This window comes from Arachis hypogaea, chromosome 15, assembly GCF_003086295.3.
Source record: "Arachis hypogaea cultivar Tifrunner chromosome 15, arahy.Tifrunner.gnm2.J5K5, whole genome shotgun sequence".
Classification (NCBI taxonomy): domain Eukaryota; kingdom Viridiplantae; phylum Streptophyta; class Magnoliopsida; order Fabales; family Fabaceae; genus Arachis; species Arachis hypogaea.
In genome coordinates, this window is record NC_092050.1 from 57,702,527 (window position 1) to 57,725,217 (window position 22,691).

A 22,691-nucleotide genomic window follows, 5' to 3' on the forward strand; every position below is an offset into this window, starting at 1 on the left:
TTTAGGTCTTCATCCAATTGAGTAGTTATCTTGCAAGAGAAGCTATTCAAACTTGGATCTCTTTTGAACCTTGGAAGAGGAATGAAGAGATCAAGCTAGAAATGCTTTCTCATGCTGGACCAAATTGGGTTTGGATGGGTATGTGACTGTAACCCTCTCAATACTTGGTTTGGGAAATGCATGTGGTATAATCAGTGACCATACTTCATCTCTTCTCATGAGCAATTGACCAAGGAATTGGCTATTTATCAAGATTTGAGAGATTGAATTGCAAGAAATTGCAATTCAATCACTTAAGATTGCCAAGGAGATCAATGAGTGCATTGATTGAGGAAGAGATGAAAATGAACTTGATCCGGAGAATTGCAACATCTCCTAAGCCCAATGAACTCCCCATCTCTAATCTTACCAATTCTCTTTAATTTCTGCCATTTACTTTTATGAGCAAATCCCCCATTCCCATTTACAATTCTGCAATTTATTTTCAGTCATTTACTTCCAGTCCTTTAATTCTAGCATTTACTTTTCTGTTATTTACATTCCCGCCATTTTATTTTCTGCAACTCTCAACCCAAATTCTGGATTCGCTCAACTAGAACATTCTTCTAATTAAAGTTGCTTGATCAATCAATCCCTGTAGGATTCGACCTCACTCTATTGTGAGTTTTTACTTGACGACAACTTCGGTACACTTGCCGAAGGGAGATTTGTTGAGAGACAAGTTTTCCGTGCATCAATTCCTCATGGAGAAATCACCCAAATCTTTCATGGAAGGATCAGCAAAAGCCTCAATAAGGCTTTAACAATGGTGGAAGAAACAGGTTTAATAGCAAGCCTTTTCTATCATCAACTCAGCAACAGACAGAGAATTCTGAGCAGAATCCATCTAGCTTAGCAAATTTAGTCTCTGATTTATCTAAGGCCACTTTGAGTTTCATGAATGAAACAAGGTTCTCCATTAGAAATTTGGAGGCACAAGTGGGCCAGCTGAGTAAAAGGATCACTGAAATCCCTCCTAGTACTCTCCCAAGTAATACAGAAGAAAATCCAAAAGGAGAGTGCAAGGCCATTGATATAACCATCATGGCCGAATCCAAGGAGGAAGGAGAGGACGTGAATCCCAAGGAGGAAGACCTCCTGGGACGTCCAGTGATTAATAAGGAGTTTCCCTCTGAGGAGCCAAAGGAATCTGAGACTCATCTAGAGACCATAGAGATTCCATTGAACCTCCTTATGCCATTCATGAGCTCTGAAGAGTATTCTTCTTCTGAAGAGAATGAAGATGTTACTGAAGAGCAAGTTGCCGAGTTCCTTGGTGCAATCATGAAGCTGAATGCCAATTTATCTGGTAAAGAGACTTGGGGAGATGAACCTCCTCTATTCACCAATGAACTAAATGCATTGGATCAACTGAGATTGCCTCAGAAGAAACAGGATCCTGGAAAGTTCCTAATATCTTGTACCATAGGCACCATGACCTTTGAGAAGGCTCTATGTGACCTTGGGTCAGGAATAAACCTCATGCCACTCTCTGTAATGGAGAAACTGGGAATCTTTGAGGTACAAGCTGCTAAAATCTCATTAGAGATGGCAGACAATTCCAAAAAACAGGCTTATGGACAAGTAGAGGACATATTAGTAAAGGTTGAAGGCCTTTACATCCCTGCTGATTTCATAATCCTAGATACTGGGAAGGATGAGGATGAATCCATCATCCTTGGAAGACCCTTCCTAGCCACAGCAAGAGCTGTGATTGATGTTAACAGAGGTGAACTAGTCCTTCAATTGAATGAGGACTCCCTTGAGTTTAAAACTCAAGGACATCCTTCTGTAAACATGGAAAAGAGGCACAGTAAGCTTCTCTCAGTACAGAGTCAACTAAAGCCCCCACAGTCAAACTCTAAGATTGGTGTTGGGAGGCCTCAGCCAAACTCTAAGTTTGGTGTTGAACTCCTATATCCAAACTCTAAGTTTGGTGTTGGGAGTCTATAAAATTGACCTGATCACCTGTGTGGAGCCATGAGAGCCCACTGTCAAGCTATTGACATTAAAGAAGCACTTGTTGGGAGGCAACCCAATTTTTATTTATCTAATTTTATTTTTATTTTTATTGTTCTTTCATGTTTTATTAGGTTCATGATCATGTGGAGTCACAAAATAAATCAAAAAATTAAAAACAGAATAAAAAATAGCAGAAGAAAAATCACACCCTGGAGGAAGGACTTACTGGCATTTAAACACCAATAAGGAGCATCTGGCTGGCGTTCAACGCCAGAACAGAGCATGGATCTGGCGTTGAATGCCCAAAACAAGCAGCATCCTGGCGTTCAGACGCCAGGAATGCACACTGAGGAAAACTGGCGCTGAACGCCAGAAACAAGCATAGAACTGGCGTTCAACGCCAGAAACATGCTGCATCTGGGCGCTGAACTTCCAGAACAAGCATCAATTCGGCGTTTAAACGCCAGAATTGCATGCAAAGGCATTTTACATGCCTAATTGGTGTAGGGATGTAAATCCTTGACACCTCAAGATCTGTGGACCCCATAGGATCCCCACATACCTCCACTCATCTTACCTCCTCATAATCCTATATCATCCTTTTCCAAGAACCCTTCACCAATCACCTCCAAAACCATCATACACCCTACCTACCTTCAAAATTCAAAATCTCTTTCCCACCCAATCCCACCCATATAGCCGAATACACACATCCCTCCATCTCCTCCACATCTTCTTCTTCTTCTTCTATTCTTTCTTCTTTTGCTCGAGGGCGAGCAACATTCTAAGTTTGGTGTGGTAAAAGCATAGCTTTTTTTGTTTTTCCATAACCATTGATGGCACCTAAGGCCAGAGAAACCTCTGGAAAGAGGAAATGGAATACAAAAGCCTCCACCTCCAAGTCATAAGAGATGGAAAGATTCATCTCAAGGGTCTATAGCTCAGTGGTAGAACATTTGACTGCAAATCAAGAGATCCCTGAGATACCTCAGGGGATACATTTTCCTCCACACAATTATTGGGAGCAACTAAGGGTGGAACATCAAGAGTACTCCATCATCCTTCATGAAATTAGAGAAGATTAAAGAGCAATGAGGGAGGAGCAACAAAGACAAGGAAGAGACATAGAAGAGCTCAAGGACTTCATTGGGTCCTCAAGAAGAAAACGCCACCATCACTAAGGTGGACTCATTCCTTGTTCTTACATTCTCTGTTTTTCATTTTCTTATGTTAAGTGTTTATCAATGTTTGTGTCTTCACTATATGATCATTAGTATCTAAGTGTCTATGCCTTAAAGTAGTGAATATGAATCCATCACCTCTCTTAAATGAAAACTGTTTTAAAAACAAAAGAACAAGAAGTACATGAGTTTCGAATTTATCCTTGAACTTAGTTTAATTATATTGATGTGGTGACAATACTTTTTGTTTTCTGAATGAATGCTTGAACAGTGCATATGTCTTTTGAAGTTGTTGTTTAAGAATGTTAAATATGTTGGCTCTTGAAAGAATGATGACAAGGAGACATGTTATTTGATAATCTGAAAAATCATAAAAATGATTCTTGAAGCAAGAAAAAGCAGTGAATACAAAAGCTTGCAGAAAAAAAAAATAGCGAAAAAAATAGAAAAAAAAAAGAGAAAAAGCAAGCAGAAAAAGCCAAAAGCTCTTAAAACCAAGAGGCAAGAGCAAAAAGCCAATAACCCTTAAAACCAAAAGGCAAGGGTAAATAAAAAGGATCCCAAGGCTTTGAGCATCAGTGGATAGGAGGGCCTAAAGGAATAAAATCCCAGCCTAAGCGGCTAAACCAAGCTGTCCCTAACTATGTGCTTGTGGCGTGAAGGTGTCAAGTGAAAACTTGAGACTGAGCGGTTAAAGTCAAGGTCCAAAGCAAAAGAAGAGTGTGCTTAAGAACCCTGGACACCTCTAATTGGGAACTTTAGCAAAGCTGAGTCACAATCTGAAAAGGTTCACCCAATTATGTGTCTGTGACATTTATGTATCCTGTGGTAATACTGGAAAACAAAGTGCTTAGGGCCACGGCCAAGACTCATAAAGTAGCTGTATTCAAGAATCAACATACTGAACTAGGAAAATCAATAACACTATCTGAACTCTGAGTTCCTATAGATGCCAATCATTCTGAACCTCAATGGATAAAGTGAGATGCCAAAACTATTCAAGAGGCAAAAAGCTACAAGTCCCGCTCATCTGATTGGAGCTATGTTTCATTGATAGTTTGGAATTTACAGTATATTCTCTTCTTTTTATCCTATTTGATTTTCAGTTGCTTGGGGACAAGCAACAATTTAAGTTTGGTGTTGTGATGAGCGGATAATTTATACGCTTTTTGGCATTGTTTTTAGTATATTTTTAGTAGGATCTAGTTACTTTTAGGGATGTTTTTATTAGTTTTTATGTTAAATTCACATATATGGACTTTACTATGATTTTGTGTGTTTTTCTGTGATTTCAGGTGTTTTCTGGCTGAAATTGAGAGACTTGAGCAAAAATCAGATTCAGAGGTTGAATAAGGACTGCTGATGCTGTTGGATTCTGACCTCCCTGCACTCAAAGTGGATTTTCTGGAGCTACAAAACTCAAAATGGCGTGCTTCTAATTGCATTGAAACGTAGACATCCAGAGCTTTCCAGAAATATATAATAGTCCATACTTTGCCTGAGTTTAGACGATGCAAAAGGGTATTGAACGCCAATTCTATGCTGCAGTCTAGAGTTAAACGCCAGAAACACGTCACGAACCAGAGTTGAACGCCAGAAACACGTTACAAACTGGCGTTCAACTCCAAGAATGACCTCTCCACGTGTAAACATTAAGATCAGCCCAAGCACACACTAAGTGGGCCCTGGAAGTGGATTTATGCATCAATTACTTACTTCTGTAAACCTTAGTAACTAGTTTAGTATAAATAGGACTTTTTACTATTGTATTAGACATCTTTGGATTATCTTTTGATCTATTGATCACGTTGGGGGCTGGCCATTCGGCCATGCCTGAACCTTTTACTTATGTATTTTTCAACGGTAGAGTTTCTACACTCCATAGATTAAGGTGTGGAGCTCTGCTGTTCCTCATGATTTAATGCAAAGTACTACTGTTTTATATTCAATTCAACTTATTCCACTTCTAAGATATCCATTCGCACCCAAGAACATGATGAGTGTGATGATTATGTGACGCTCATCATCATTCTCACTTATGAACGCGTGCCTGATAAATACTTCCGTTCTACATGCAAACAAGCTAGAATGAGTATCTCTTAGATATCTAATACAGAGGACCGAGTCCGAGATATTAGAATCTTCGTGGTATAATTTAGAACCCATGGATGGCCATTCCTGAGATCCGGAAAGTCTAAACCTTGTCTGTGGTATTCCAAGTAGGATCTGGGAAGGGATGGCTGTGAAGAACTTCAAACTCGCGAATGCTGGGCGTAGTGACAGACGCAAAAGGATAGTAAATCCTATTCCAGTATGATCGAGAACCTCTAGATGATTAGCCATGCCGTGACAGAGCATTTGGACCATTTTTACAGAGAGGATGGGATGTAGCCATTGACAACGGTGATGCCCTTACAGAAAGCTTGCCATAGAAAGGAGTAAGACTGATTAGATGAAGATAGCAGGAAAGCAGAGATTCAGAGGAACGAAAGCATCCCTATACGCTAGTCTGAAATTCTCACCAATGAATTACATAAGTATTTCTATCTTTATTTTCTGTTTATTTATTATTATTATTCGAAAACTCCATAACCATTTGATATCCGCCTGACTGAGATTAACAAGATGACCATAGCTTGCTTTATACCAACAATCTCCGTGGGATCGACCCTTACTCACGTAAGGTTTTATTACTTGGACGACCCAGTGCACTTGCTGGTTAGTTGTGCGAAGTTGTGAAGTTATGTTTGGACCATGGTATTGTGCACCAGTTATTGGCGCCATTGCCCGGGAGAGAACGAACAACAAATTTTACAACCTCAGAGTAACAATTTCGCATACCAGTTAACCCAGTTAACGTGGACTCTAACGTGGGAAGTAGGGGCACATTGGAACGTTAGTGACAAAGGTAAGTGTCACTAACGTTCTCGAAGGATTGGCAAGCTTACGTTAAGAGCCACGTTAACCTAGTTAACGTGGACTCTAACGTAGGGGGAAGGGAAGACTCTCAACGTTATTGGGAAAGGTGAGTCCCAATAACGTGTGCGAAGGACCAAGAGGCAACGTTAGTGGTCACGTTAGTGCCACTAACGTTGAAGTTAATGTGGACCATCCCTGGGTAAGGAACGTTAGTGAAAAAGGTGATTGTCACTAACGTTCTCGAACCCACACTCTCACTTAACGTTAACGCCACTAACGTCCTGAGCTAAACACCCTGCCTACTTCACACTTTCTCTCTGCAAGTAAAGCTAAGCCCACTGCAGAAGATAACTGCTTCAAACTCAAGATCCAAAGGCCCATATCCAAGACTTGAAGAACGAACAAGATGATCAGAAGAGTAGTATATATAGCGGTAGTTTTGAATTAGGAAAAATGCTTTTTGAGGGATTGGAAATTGGGAACTACTCTCTGTATAATTTACTTTCTCTGCACTTCTAGTTCTAATTTTAATGATGTATTCTCCATCTTTGTTTTCTATTTCCAGAGCTATGAACAACTAAACCCCTTTCATTGTGTTAGGGAGCTCTGTTGTAATTTGATGGATCAATACTAGTTTTCATTACTCTTCCTCTATCTTTTCTCTTGGTTTTACTAGAAAGCTTTCAATCTTCATCCAATTGGGTAGTTATCTTGGAAAAGAAGCTATTCATACTTAGATCTCTTCTGAACCTTAGAAGAGGAATGAAGAGATCATGTTAGAAATGCTTTCTCATGTTGGACCAAATTGGGGTTGGTTGGATATGGTGACTATAATCCTACTAACACTTGATTTTGGAATGCATGTGGTATAATCAGTGATCATACTTCATCTCTTCTCATGAGCAATTGACCAAGGAATTGGCTATTGATAAAGATTTGAGAGATTGAATTGCCAAGGAATTGGAATTCGATCACTTAAGATTGCCAAGGAGATCAATGAATGCATTGATTGAGGAAGAGATGAAAATGAATTTGATCCGGAGAATGCAACATCTCCTAAGCCCAATGAATCCCCATCTCTGATCTTACCCATTCTCTTTAATTTCTGCAATTTACTTTTATGAGCATCTTCCCCATTCCCATTTAAATTCTGCAATTTACCTTCCGCCATTTACTTTCAGCTCTTTACTTTCGGCATTTATATTTTCTGCTATTTACTCTCTCGCCTTTTAATTTCCTGTAACACTCAAACCAAATTCTGCTTCGCTCAACTAGAACATTCCTCTAATTAAAGTTGCTTGACCAATCAATCCCTGTGGGATTCGACCTCACTCTATTGTGAGTTTTTACTTGACGACAATTCGGTACACTTGCCAAAGGAAAATTATTGAGAGACAAGTTTCCGTGTGCATCAAGTTTATGGCGCCGTTGCCGGGAATTGATTTTGTATCAACAATGATTAAATTGGAGGATAACTAGATTGAGCATTTTTTTTCTTTTGTTTGATTTAAGTTCATTTGAGTAATTTACTTTCTACTCAGTTATTTTTTTCCCTTCCCACTACCTATTTTCTTAGTTGTTTACGATTCAGTCCACTAACCCACTAACTGTTTGATATATTGCATCACTCACACTAACAGCATTTCTAACAAGAATAGTCTCTGCATCTAGTTCCTTGCTTGTGCCTTGTTGGTTGTATGACAGGGAGAAGAAGCGGGGCTTTAACTTCATTTGATTCTGAACCTGAGAGGACCTTCCTTAGATTAAGGAGGGAAGCAAGAGGAAAGAGAGTAGTTGGTGCTGAGAAAGAGGAAGAATATTTTGAACCAGACATGGATGAAAACATGGAGAACCATCATGAAGAAGAGGCTCACAACCATGACAGAGAGGGTCTAGCAAATCATGCTGGGAAAGAGAGAAGAGTTCTGGGTTCTTACATCAACCCAAACCCAGGAAACTGTGGGAGTAGCATCCAAAGGCCAGCCATACATGCCAACAACTTTGAACTAAAGCCACAGCTCATCACCCTTGTTCAGAACAACTGTTCATTCGGAGGGAGTGTCCAAGAAGATCCCAATCAACATCTAACCACCTTCCTGAGGATATGTGATACTGTGAAGTCTAATGGTGTTCATCCTGACACCTATAGACTACTTCTGTTCCCTTTCTCACTCAAGGACAAGGCATCTAAATGGCTGGAATCCTTCCCAAAGGAGAGTTTAGCAACCTGGGAAGATGTGGTAAACAAATTCCTGGCAAGATTTTATCCTCCTCAACGGATTAACAGGCTGAGAGCTGAGGTGCAAACATTCAGGCAGCAGGATGGTGAGACTCTATATGAAGCATGGGAGAGGTTTAAGGACCTGACAAGAAGGTGTCCACCAGATATGTTCAATGAATGGGTGTAGCTACACATTTTCTATGAAGGCCTTTCTTATGAATCAAAGAAAGCAGTAGACCATTCATCCAGGGGATCTCTAAACAAGAAGAAGACCATTGAAGAAGCCATAGATGTCATTGAAACTGTAGCTGAGAATGACTACTTCTATGCTTCTGAAAGAGGCAACACTAGAGGAGTGATGGAGCTAAACAATGTGGATGCACTGCTGGCCCAAAATAAGCTTATTACCAAGCAGCTAGCTGACCTCACCAAGAAGATGGAGAGGAACCAAGTGGCAACAATCATCACCTCATCAACAACCCAAGAAGGAGTGAATGCTGAGGCAGAGGAGGAGCAAGAACAAGCCAATTACATTGGAAACTCGCCAAGGCAAACCCATGATCCATACTCCAAAACCTACAACCCTGGATGGAAAAATCACCCAAACTTTGGGTGGGGAAATCAACAAGATCATAACCAAGATCAGAGGCGTCATAACCCCAACAACCATGCAGCTCACCAACATTCCACACAAAGATCATATCAACACCACCTTAACAACACCTCTCCACATCCATACCAAAACCAGAATAACCAAACTCACCCCTCCACTCTCAACTCACCCTCATCTGAAGATAGACTCTCCAAAATTGAGACTATGCTTGAGAGCATATGCAAAGAGATTCAATCGTAAGGCATTCCGAGAAGAAGTGCAGTCTAATATGCATAATCAAGATGCTGTAATCAAAAAAATTGAGACACAAATTGGCTACCTATTCATGAGAATTTCCAGCCACGACCCTCGCAGTAATGCAGACTCAAACCAAAGGGAGGAGTGTCAGGCTATAACCCTCAGAAGTGGAAAAGAATTGAAGGAGACTCCCAAGCAACCCCAAGAGAAAGATTCAGTTGGAAAGAAGGAGGAACAAGATGAAGCTCAAATCCCCACCTCCAACTCACGTCAAAAGGAAGGAGAGCTGAAGCCATATGTTCCGAAAGCACCATATCCTCAACAACTGAAGAAGAAGGGGGATGACAGCCAGTTCTCCAGATTTTTAGAAATCTTCAAGAAATTGCAGATTAATATACCCTTTGCTGAGGCAATAGAGCAAATGCTGCTCTATGCCAAGTTCTTGAAGGAATTGATGACTAAGAAGAGAAGTTGGAAGAGCAACGAGACTGTGATACTAACCGAAGAATGTAGTGCTATCATTCAGCATAAACTACCCCAGACACTGAAGGATCCTGGGAGCTTCCAGATCCCTTGTATTATAGGGGAGATCACAGTGGAGAAAGCTCTATGTTACTTAGGAGCCAGCATAAATCTGATGTCAGTAGCTATGATGAGAAAAATGAAGATCGAGGAGGCTAAGCCGACAAAAATGGCCCTACAACTGGCAGACCGATCGTTCAAGTTCCCTCATGGTATAGTGGAAGATTTGTTGGTGAAGGTGGAGGATTTCATTTTCCCAGCAGACTTTGTGGTATTGGACATGCAGGAGGAAGCCAAAGCCTCCATCATCCTGGGAAGACCGTTCTTAGCTACTGCTGGAGCTGTCATTGATGTCCAAAAAAGTGATCTCACCTTGAGATTACACAATGAAAAGATGACATTCAATGTGTTCAAGGCCATGAGTTATCCACCAGAACAATGGGAAGAATGTATGAGGTTGGACTCACTGGAAGATGCAATGCAGGAGAGTTTTGAAGAAGAAGAACCTGAAGGATTAATAGAGGAGGGATTAATGTCTAGTGAAGAGGTTGCGACAGCAGAGATGCATATACAAGGTGCACCAAAGGAAGAGAATGAAAAGTTAGAAGCACCCAAACTTGAACTCAAGGCACTACCACCCACTCTCAAATATGCATACTTAGGAGAGAATGAAAGCTACTCGGTGATCATAAACTCATCCCTCAGCCAAGATCAAGAGGATGAATTACTCCAAGTGTTACAAAAGCATAAGGATGCCATTGGATGGACCCTCGCTGACTTGAAAGGAATCAGTTCGGCCATATGCATGCATAAGATACTGTTGGAAGATGATGCCAAACCATCCATTCAATCCCAAAGGAGGATGAACCCAATCATGAAGGAAGTGGTGCAGAAAGAAGTTATGAAGTTATGGCAGGGAGGGGTAATCTACCCGATTTCAGACAGCCCCTGGATCAGCCCCGTGCATGTGGTGCCCAAAAAAGGAGGGATCACTGTAGTCCACAATGAGAAGAACGGACTAATTCCTACAAGGACCGTCACAGGATGGCGGATGTGCATAGACTACCGGAAACGCAATGAGGCTACACGAAAGGACCATTTCCCCCTCCCATTCATGGATCAGATGTTGGAAAGACTCGCAGGACACGCATATTATTGTTTTCTTGACGGTTATTCAGAATATAACCAAATAGTGGTTGATCCTAGAGACCAAGAGAAAACCTCATTCACTTGCCCATATGGAGTGTTTGCCTACAGGCGCATGCCATTTGGGCTATGTAATGCGCCGGCAACTTTCCAACGCTGCATACTTTCTATCTTCTCAGATATGATAGAGAAATTCATTGAAGTTTTTATGGATGATTTCTCGGTATTCGGAGATTCCTTTCCTAGCTGCCTGAATCACCTAGCCTTGGTATTGAAAAGGTGCCAAGAGACCAATCTGGTCTTGAACTGGGAGAAATGTCACTTTATGGTGACAGGAGGAACAGTCCTTGGCCATAAGGTTTCTAACCAAGGCATTGAGGTGGACAGAGCTAAAGTGGAACTTATTGAAAAACTTCCTCCACCTAGTGATGTCAAGGCAATTAGAAGCTTTTTAGGGCATGCTGGCTTTTACAGAAGATTTATTAAAGACTTTTCAAAGATAGCCAAGCCCTTGAGCAATCTCCTTGTATCTGATACACCATTTATCTTCGATGAAACATGCATGCAAGCATTCGAGAATTTGAAAAAAAAGATTGTCCTCTGCCCCTATCATTTCCCCACCTGATTGGAACTTACCCTTTGAATTGATGTGTGATGCATCTGACTTTGCAGTTGGGGCAGTGTTAGGGCAGAGAAAAGATAACTTAGTCCATGTGATATACTATGCTAGCAAAGTCCTCAATGATACTCAAAGAAATTATACCACTACTAAAAAGGAGTTGCTAGCAATAGTTTTTGCATTTGACAAGTTTAGATCATACCTCATTGGTGCTAAAGTGATTGTTTTCACAGATCACACAGCACTTAAATATTTGTTTGCCAAGCAAGAATCAAAACCGAGACTAATAAGATGGATCTTATTGTTGCAGGAATTCAATATTGAAATCAGAGACAAGAAAGGAGTGGAGAACAAGGTAGTGGATCACCTATCCAGAATCCCTCAGGATGACGGTGTAACACATGATACAAGTGTAAATGAGCTCTTCCCTGATGAGCAGTTGATGGCAGTTCACAAAGCACCATGGTTTGCAGACATTGCCAATTTCAAAGCAACTGGGGCTTTACCTCCAGAGATCAATAAACATAAAAAAAGAAAGCTCCTAAATAATGCAAAGTATTTTGTCTGGGATGAGCCATATCTCTTCAAGAAGTGTTCAGATGGAATCCTGAGGAGATGTGTTTCAGAAGAAGAGGGACGAGAGGTCCTGTGGAACTGCCACGGCTCATGTTATGGAGGCCATTTTGGAGGGGACAGAACTACAGTCAAAGTGTTACAAAGCGGATTCTTTTGGCTCACCCTTTTCAAAGATGCCAAAGAACTAGCAAAGAACTGCAATGAGTGTCAAAGAGCTGGAAATTTGCCCAAGAGAAATGAGATGCCACAAAATTTTATCTTAGAACTAGAACTGTTTGATGTGTGGGGAATCGATTTCATGGGACCATTCCCAACTTCATATTCAAACAAGTACATCTTGGTAGCAGTGGATTACGTTTTCAAGTGGGTGGAGGCTATTGCAACTCCAACGAATGATAACAAGGTGGTCATGAACTTCCTTAGGAAGAATATCTTTAGCCGATTTGGAGTTCCACGAGCACTCATCAATGATGGAGGGAGCCATTTTTGTAACAGACCACTAGAAGCTCTTTTCCTACGATACGGGGTAAAACACAAGGTGGCCACTCTTTACCATCCCCAAACAAGCGGGCAAACTGAGACATCCAACAGAGAGCTAAAAAGGATTCTGGAAAAGACTGTGGGTGCATCAAGAAAGGATTGGTCGAAGAAGCTGGATGATGCTCTTTGGGCATACAGAACAGCATTCAAAACTCCACTTGCAATGTCCCCATATCAACTGGTGTATGGGAAAGCTTGTCATTTACCACTGGAGCTGGAACACAAAGCTCTCTGGGCTCTCAAAATACTAAATTTTGACAGCATTGCTGCTGGTGCAAAGAGGATCCTGCAGCTGCAAGAGATGGAGGAATTTAGATCTCAAGCCTATGAAAATGCCAATATTTATAAAGAAAAGGCGAAGAGAAGACATGACTTGCATCTGGCACCAAGGAGTTTCGAAAAGGGGCAGTAAGTACTCCTTTACAACTCCAAATTGAGACTCTTCCCTGGCAAACTCAAGTCAAGGTGGTCAGGACCCTTCCTTGTCACAAAGGTCTCGCCATATGGGCACATAGAAATCATGGATAAAAGTTCGGAGAGAACTTTCACTGTGAACGGACAAAGGCTCAAACACTACCTGGACAACATGGGGGAAAACCCCAAAGTGAAGTATCATCTCAAGTAATGGAGGAATCGTCGAGCTAGCGACGCTAAAAGAGCTCTTTGTTGGGAGGCAACCCAACCTGAGGTAGTTTCTTTTTTATCGTCATTTCAATAAAAATCACAAGTTGTTTCCCCTGTATTGCGAGGAGCTAAGTTTGGTGTTCCACACCAAAACAAATCCAAGAGTGAAAGTGTAGTTTTAAGTTTGGTGTCCCACCAAAGATATGAGTATAATCACACTACACTCCAATGATAGATTGCTAGCTCCAAACAATCAGGGGAACCACTTAGTAGTAGTTTAGTTAGAAGTTAATGGTTGTTTTATTAATAACAACATATGAGGCTCTCTGCAAGTAAGCAATCTGTTGTACTAGGCAAAAGAACTAAGTTTGGTGTTCACACACCAAATTAAGTTCAGAAATTCACAAGCATACATGCAAGCTAACTATGTCTCAAGTGCTTTGGAAACAAGCAACTTCCAATAACTTTGCAGGAACCTTCTGAAGAAATGGTGCACCATCATCCAAGGAAGTGAAGGAGTAAAAACTATGGATGAGGACAACAAGGGGATAGCAAGAAAACATCACCCGAAGGTTGTGTTGTTACTTAATTCCATAGACTTAAAATGCTAAAACTTGGAAGTCCAAAGGAACTTGATTTTATAGTTGCTCATTAATTTAGATAATTAGAGTTTAATGTTGCTTATTCGCTCTTGCCATGTGTGTGCTGTCTTTATGTCACTGCTGCATTTTCACCTTGCTTATTGAGTTGCTTGCCTCCTTTTGAATCAAATAAAAAAGAGAATGTTTGTTATCGAAAACCAGAGGGGATTTCATATTGTGGAGTAAATTCCTTAGTTTGTGATGTGGTCATAAGTTAGCTAAGTTGGTTCACCAACAAAGGTGGGAAGATAACTATCTGGCCTGAATCATATGCTTGAAACACACCCCATGAGACTAGCTAAATAACAAGATCCTAATAAGAAAAAGGGAAAAAGAACAATAAGAGTTGAAAAAGAAAGAAAAGTTAATAAAGAATAAGGCTAGGCACCAAGGGTTTGAAACTTGAGAGATGTGTCTGTGGTGCTCCTGTACCAAGGATCTGCTTGGATGAATAAGTTCGTAGGAGTGCTTCATCACTTGGTAACTTGGGTTAACTAACCCGGGATTATCAACTGAAAATCCACTATCAAGAGCAACCTTGCTACAGAACATTTAGTAACCCAAAGAGGTGCTGGACACCAAGGTCTCAAGACAGAAAATAAACAAACCATGTGCCTGTGGTGTGTATGTATGGGGGAAAGAGACTTGAGGGAGTAAGTCCTTAGGGGTGTCTCAACACCTAGCACCTTGAACCAAATGGTTTGGGAGTGCTGGCTGAAAGCTTATCTTAAAGAGTCGCCCCCTCACAGAGCACCTAGTCTAAGAACACAAACAAGCCCTAAAATAACAAAAAGGATCAATGAATAAAAGTCTCATGGGATGCAATCAAGTGAGTGTTCTAGGACATGATAAAGGTCTGAAAGCTAGTGAAGGAATGAACCTAAGTTGCTATGCATAAAACCACCATAAAACCAAAGGACATAACTTCCACAATAATGACTCATTTCTCTTGGCATTCCATTCATCATTCTCTTGTTTCAGTACTTGCTTAGGGACAAGCAAGCTTTAAGTTTGGTGTTGTGATGCCAGGGCATTTTGGCCAGTTTCACTGACCCTTTCTTTATTGTTTTTAGGGTAGTTTCATGCATTTTCTTAGGGAATAAGCAAGTTTTGGGTAGAATTTCACTTACATCTTGATTCAAGCATACATTGTGCACTTTACATGATTTCATGATGATTTTGTATGAATTTAATGATAAATTGGATGATGCATTTCCCATGACTGGACTAGAGCTTTGATGCACTTTATTACTTGATTTCAGGACAAAGGAAGCAAGGAAGAACCACATTAGCAGCCACGTTAGTCTAACTAACGTGACCTCTAACGTGGAATGGGAGCTAACTTGCAAAGTTAATGAGAAAAGTAATCACTAATAACGCCCTCGAAGCCATAATAGCCCACGTTAAGAGTCATGCTAAGTTAACATGAACTCTAACATAGAAGAAAGAAATGAAGCCAACGTTAGTGACACTTACCTTTGTCACTAACGTTGGACCAAGCTCACAATTGGCCACGTTAAGAGCCACGTTAACTCAGTTAACGTGGACTCTAACGTTGAGAAGCAAAAGAGAAGCCAACGTTAGTGACACTTACCTTTGTCACTAACGTTGAGCTAAGCCACAATGAGCCACGTTAACTCCCACGTTAACTTAGTTAACGTGGAAGCTAACGTGGAGGGAGCAAGAATCGCCAACGTTAGTGACACTCACCTTTGTCACTAACGTTGGAATGAGCCAATTTGAGCAACGTTAAATCCCACGTTAACTTAGTTAACGTGGAAGCTAACGTGGATAAGGGAAAGATGAGCCAACGTTAGTGACACTCACCTTTGTCACTAACCTTGGAAATGGCTATCATTGCTACGTTAGAAGCCACGTTAACCCAGTTAACGTAGACTCTAACGTCGGAAGTAGGGGCACATTGGAACGTTAGTGACAAAGGTAAGTGTCACTAACGTTCTCGAAGGATTGGCAAGCTTACGTTAAGAGCCACGTTAACCTAGTTAACGTGGACTCTAACGTAGGGGGAAGGGAAGACTCTCAACGTTATTGGGAAAGATGAGTCCCAATAACGTGTGCGAAGGACCAAGAGGCAACGTTAGTGGTCACGTTAGTGCCACTAACGTTGAAGTTAACGTGGACCATCCCTGGGTGAGGAACGTTAGTGAAAAAGGTGATTGTCACTAACGTTCTCGAACCCACACTCTCACTTAACGTTAACGCCACTAACGTCCTGAGCTAAACACCCTGCCTACTTCACACTTTCTCTCTGCAAGTAAAGCTAAGCCCACTGCAGAAGATAACTGATTCAAACTCAAGATCCAAAAGCCCATATCCAAGACTTGAAGAACCAACTAGAAGATCAGAAGAGTAGTATATATAAGGGTAGTTTTTAATTAGGAAAAAAGCTTTTTGGGGGATTAGAAATTGGGAACTACTCTTTGTATAATTTACTTTCTCTGCACTTGTAGTTCTAATTTTCATGATGTAATCTCCATCTTTGTTTTCTATTTCCAGAGCTATGAACAACTAAACCCCTTTCATTGGGTTAGAGAGCTCTGTTGTAATTTGATGGATCAATACTAGTTTTCATTACTCTTCTTCTATCTTTTCTCTTGATTTTACTAGAAAGCTTTCAATCTTCATCCAATTGGGTAGTTATCTTGGAAAGAAGCTATTCATACTTGGATCTCTTCTAAACCTTGGAAGAGGAATGAAGAGATCATGCTATAAATGCTTTCTCATGTTGGACCAAATTGGGGTTGGTTGGATATGGTGACTATAATCCTACTAACACTTGATTTGGGAATGCATGTGGTATAATCAGTGATCATACTTCATCTCTTCTCATGAGCAATTGACCAAGGAATTGGCTATTGATCAAGATTTGAGAGATTGAATTGCCAAGGAATTGGAATTCGATCACTTAAGATTGCCAAGGAGATCAATGAATGCATTGATTGAGGAAGAGATGAAAATGAATTTGATCCGGAGAATGCAACATCTCCTAAGCCCAATGAATCCCCATCTCTGATCTTACCCATTCTCTTTAACTTTTGTAATTTACTTTTATGAGCATCTTCCCCATTCCCATTTAAATTTTGTAATTTATCTTCCGCCATTTACTTTCAGCTCTTTACTTTCGGCATTTACATTTTCTGCTATTTACTTTCTCGCCATTTAATTTTCTACAACACTCAAACCAAATTCTGCTTCGCTCAACTAGAACATTCCTCTAATTAATGTTGCTTGACCAATCAATCCCTATGGGATTCGACCTCACTTTATTGTGAGTTTTTACTTGACGACAATTCGGTACACTTACCGAAGGAAAATTGTTGAGAGACAAGTTTCCGTGTGCATCAATGCTTTTCCTTCTCAGGGGGTATTGCATGGCCTTAAATACATTGATGATCATTTGTTCATCATGCACCCTGAGGATCATCTCACCTTTCTCTACATCAATGATAGCTCTTGCTATTGCCAAGAAAGGTCTACCCAAGATAATTTAGTTGTCCTTCTTCTTCCATGTCCAAAATGATAAAATTAGCCGGGAAGTTGAATTTCCCAACCTTCACCAATAAATTCTCCACAACCCCATTGGGTATTTTGAGTGATCTATCCGCCATTTGTAGTGACATTCTGGTGGGTTTGACTTCCTCTATTGCAAGCTTTTTCATTAGTGAGAGAGGCATCAAATTGATGCTGGCACCTAAGTCACAAAGAGCTTTTTCCAAGGTCATATTGCCTATGGTGCACGATATGATGAAACTCCCAGGGTCTTTGAGCTTTGGTGGGAGACCTTTTTGAATCACTGCACTGCACTCTTAGGTCAAGACCACTGTCTCCTTCTCATTCCAGCTTTTCTTCTTGTTAATGAGTTCTTTGAGGAATTTTGCAGACAAAGGCATCTGTTCCAGTGCTTTAGCAAGGGAAATGTTGATTTCCAGCTTCTTAAAAACCTCCAAAAACTTAGGAAATTGTTGGTCTTTGAGCTCTCTTTGCAAACTTTGAGGGTATGGCAGAGGAGGGATGTAAGGTTCACTACCTTCCTTTATTCTTGTGAATGTTCCTCCATGATTTGCTTTCCCATCCTTGAAGCTTGTGGCTCTTCCTCCTTCTTTTTGATCTTCTTTTGATGCCAGGGCATTTTGGCCAGTTTCACTGACCTTTTCTTTACTGTTTTTAGGCTAGTTTCATGCATTCCCTTAGGAAATAAGCTAGTTTTGGGTAGATATTCACTTACACCTTGATTCAAGCATACATTGTGTATTTTACATTATTTCATAAGGATTTTGCATGAGTTTAGTGACAAATTATATGCTGCATTGCCCATGACTTCGACTAGAACTTTGATGCGCTCTATTGCTTGATTTCAGGACCAAAGGAAGCAAGGAATGGGAGGTAACTTGCAAAGTTAATGAGAAAAGTGATTGCCAATAACGCTCTCGAAGCCATCATTGACCACGTTAAGAGTCACGTTAACTAAGTTAATCAGAACTCTAACATGGAGAGGGGAAGTTGAGCCAACGTTAATGACACTTAACATTGTCACTAACGTTGGCAAATGCTCATAAGTGGCCATGTTAGAGTCCACGTTAACTTAGTTAACGTGGCCTCTAACGTTAGAAGGGGGAGAAACGCCAACGTTAGTGACATTCAACCTTGTCACTAACGTTGGCCTAAGGAGAAACATACTACGTTAACTCCCATGTTAACTTGGTTAACGTGGGAGCTAACGTAAGAAGCAAGAGTGGTCGACAACGTTAGTGACACCCAACATTGTCACTAACGTTGGAAGCAACCACACAACCCCCCAAGGAGCCACGTTAACTTCCACGTTAACTTAGTTAACGTGGAAGCTAACGTTGATGAGTGAAAGAAACACCAACGTTAGTGACATTCAACATTGTCACTAACGTTGGGGATGGCTAAGCATGGCCACGTTAGAAGCCACGTTAACCTAGTTAACGTGGACTCTAACGTGAGACATAGGGGCACCTTGGAACGTTAGTGATAATGTTGAGTGTCACTAACGTTCTCGAAGGATGGCAAGCCCACGTTAAAGAGCCACGTTAACTAAGTTAACGTGGGCTCTAACGTGGGAACAAAGGGGGCTTTTCAAAGTTATTGGAAATGTTCAGTCTCAATAACGTGTGCGAAGGACTTAGAGGAAACGTTAGTGGCAACGTTTGTGCCACTAACGTTGAAGTTAACGTGGCTTTTACTTAGGAACGTTAGTGAAAAAGTTGATTGTCACTAACGTTCTTGGACTCATATTTTCACTAAACGTTAACACCCTTAACGTCCTGAGCTAAAGTCTCTGCCCACTTCACACTTTCTCTCTGCAAGTAAAGCCAAGCCCAAATGAAGAAGAGAACTGCTTCAAACTCAAGATCCAAAGGCCCAAGACTTGAAGAGCCAACTAGAAGCTGAGAAAAGTAGTATATATAGGAGTAGCTTTGAATTGTTGAGGAGGACTGAAAAGTTGGAAAAGAAAATTACTCTCTGTATTTTACCTTCTCTGCATTTTCTAGTTTTATAATGTATTCTCCATCTTTGTTTTCATTTTCTAGAGCTATGAACAACTAAACCCTTTTCATTGGGTTAGGGAGCTCTGTTGTAATTTGATGGATCAATACTAGTTTTCATTATTTTTCTTCTATCTTTTCTCTTGATTTTATTTGAAAGCTTTCGATCTTCATCCAATTGGGTAGTTAACTTGGAAAAGAAGCTATTCAAACTTGGATCTCTTCTGAACCTTGAAAGAGGAATGAAGAGATCAAGCTAGAAATGCTTTCTCATGCTGGACCAAATTGGGTTTGGATGGGTATATGACTATAACCCTCTCAATACTTGATTTGGGAAATGCACGTGGTATAATCAGTGACCATACTTCATCTCTTCTCATGAGCAATTGACCAAGGAATTGGCTATTGATCAAGATTTGAGAGATTGAATTTGTAATTCAATCAATTAAGATTGCCAAGGAGATCAATGAGTGCATTGATTGAGGAAGAGATGAAAATGAACTTGATCCGGAGGGTTGCAATATCTCCTAAGCCCAATGAACTCCCCATCTCTGATCTTACCCATTCTCTTTAATTTTTGCCATTTACTCTTATGAGGAAATCCCCCATTCCCATTTACAATTCTGTAATTTACTTTCAGTCATTTACTTCCAGTCCTTTAATTTTAGCATTTACTTTTCTGTTATTTACATTCCCGCTATTTTATTTTCTGCAACTCTCAACCCAAATTTTGGATTCGCTCAACTAGAACATTCTTCTAATTAAAGTTGCTTGATCAATCAATCCCTGTGGGATTCGACCTCACTCTATTGTGATTTTTTACTTGACGACAAATTCAGTACACTTGCCGAAGGAAATTTGTTGAGAGACAGTTTCCACCCGCATCAAGTTTATGGCGCCGTTGCCGGGGATTGATTGTGCATCAACAATGATTAAATTGGAAGATCACTAGATTGAGAATTTTTATTTTGTGAATTTCATTTTCTGTTTGAGTGATTTACTTTCTGTTTTAGTTAAACTTCTTCCCTTCCCCCTCTACTCTTTTATTTTTCTTTGTTATTTTCAATTCTGTTTGCTAACCCACTAACTGTTTGATATATTGCATCACCCACAACTAACAGTAATTCTGACAAAAATACTTTCTGCACCTATCTTTTCTTGCTTGCACTTGATGGTTGTATGACAGGGAGAAGAAGCAGGGCTTCAACTTCCTTCGATTCTGAACCTGAGAGGACCTTCCTTAGATTAAGGAGGGAGGCAAGAGGAAAGAAAGTGGTTGGTGCTGAGGAAGAAGAGGAATTCTTTGAACCAAACATGGAAGACAATATGGAAAACTATCATGAAGAAGAGGATCACAACCATGGGGGAGGAGGTAGAGCAAACCATGCTAGGGAGGATAGAAGAGTTTTGGCCTCTTACATCAATCCAAACCCAGGCAATTGTGGAAGTAGCATCCAAAAGCCAACAATCCATGCCAACAACTTTGAACTTAAACCACAGCTCATCACCCTTGTTCAGAATAACTGTTCGTTTGGAGGAGGTGTTCAAGAAGACCCCAATCAACATTTAACCACCTTCCTAAGAATATGTGACACAGTGAAGTCTAATGGTGTTCATCCTGACGCCTATAGACTGCTCTTATTTCCATTCTCACTCAGGGACAAGGCAGCCAAGTGGCTGGAATCTTTCCCAAGGAAAAGCTTGACAACTTGGGAAGACGTGGTGAACAAATTCTTAGCAAGATTTTACCCTCCTCATTGAATCAATAGGCTGAGAGCTGAGGTCCAAACTTTCAGGCAACAAGATGGTGAGACTCTATATGAAGCATGGGAGAGGTTTAAAGACCTAACAAGGAGGTGCCCACCAGATATGTTCAACGAATGGGTGCAACTGCACATTTTCTATGAAGGGCTCTCTTATGAGTCAAAGAAGGCCGTAGACCATTCATCCGGAGGATCTTTGAACAAGAAGAAGACTATTGAGGAAGCCATAGATGTTATTGAAACAGTAGTAGAGAACAACTACTTCTATGCTTCCGAAAGAGGGAACACAAGAGGAGTAATGGAGCTAAACAATGTAGATGCTCTGTTGGCCCAAAACAAGCTCATTACCCAACAGCTGGCTGACCTCACCAAGAAGATAGAGAAGAACCAAGTAGCAGCAATCTCCACTTCATCAACAACCCAAGAAGGAGTGAATGAAGAAGCAGAGGGTAGTCAGGAGCAAGCCAACTACATTGGGAATTCACCAAGGCAAAACTATGATCCATACTCCAAGACCTACAACCCTGGATGGAGAAACCACCCAAACTTTGGGTGGGGAAGTCAGCAAGAACAAAACCAAGACCAGAGACATCACAACTCCAACAACAATGCAGCTCACCAACAATTTACACAGAGGACATCTCAACACCCCCACAACAACACCTCTCCACACGCCTATCAAAACCAAAACAGCACATCTGCTCCGAATCAACCATCAATTGATGACAAGCTCTCTAATATTGAAACCTTACTTGAAGGAATATGCCAAGAGATTCAAGAAAATAAGGTGTTCAAAGAGGAGGTGCGAGCCAATATTAAGAACCAGAGAGAGACCATTAGGAAGCTGGAATTCCAGGTGGGATGTTTAGCTGAGAAGATTCCCAAACCTACCGATAGATTTCCAAGTGACACGGAGAAAAACCCCAAAGGAGAAGCAAAGAAAGTAAGATGGGAAGATTGCAAAATGGTCACTACAAGTGATCAAGAGACTGAAGACAAGCAAGGAAAAGAGCATGGACATCCACAACATTAAAAGGTGGTGGAGTTCCTTCTTTATTCCACCTTTCTCTATGTTTTAAATAAGGAAGATCTTGTATGAAATAGAACTTGCTTCCATGTTATGTTTAAATCTTTTTAAATTCTGTCTTTTAAGTCATTGGTATTGAAGAAGGTGTATGTGTGCTAGTCTTTATGTCACTGCATCCTCCTTAACTTACTTGTATGCTTGTCCCTTTAAATCAAATGAAGAGAGAATGTTTATGTTTCAAAAGACCATAGTAGAGTTCATACTATGGAGTACATTCATGAGTTAGTGGTATGATCATAAGTTAGCTAAGTTGGTTCAACCATAAGGTGGGATGACAACTATCTGGCCTGAATACTTTGCTTTGAATATACTCATGAGACTAAGTATACTCATGAGATTTTTTGGGATTCTTGGGGTAGTTGTGGCTGGGTGTGAGATGTGGATGGTGAATGAAAGTTGTTTTGGTTAGTTGATGGGTTATTTGGTGGATAGAAGTTGGATGTAGGGTGGTTATTTTATGGTTTTCTATA

The 22,691-nt window shown here is 40.6% G+C and overlaps 2 non-coding genes across 2 annotated transcripts; both read right to left on the minus strand.

The window, feature by feature from the left end:
• Positions 1 to 8,386: 8,386 nt before the first annotated feature.
• Positions 8,387 to 8,493, minus strand: LOC112753543 (small nucleolar RNA R71). The gene has a single exon (XR_003177927.1). It is a non-coding gene; the product is annotated as a small nucleolar RNA R71 (small nucleolar RNA).
• Positions 8,494 to 21,138: 12,645 nt separating this feature from the next.
• Positions 21,139 to 21,245, minus strand: LOC112753242 (small nucleolar RNA R71). The gene has a single exon (XR_003177635.1). It is a non-coding gene; the product is annotated as a small nucleolar RNA R71 (small nucleolar RNA).
• Between the last annotated feature and the right edge of the window lie 1,446 nt (positions 21,246 to 22,691).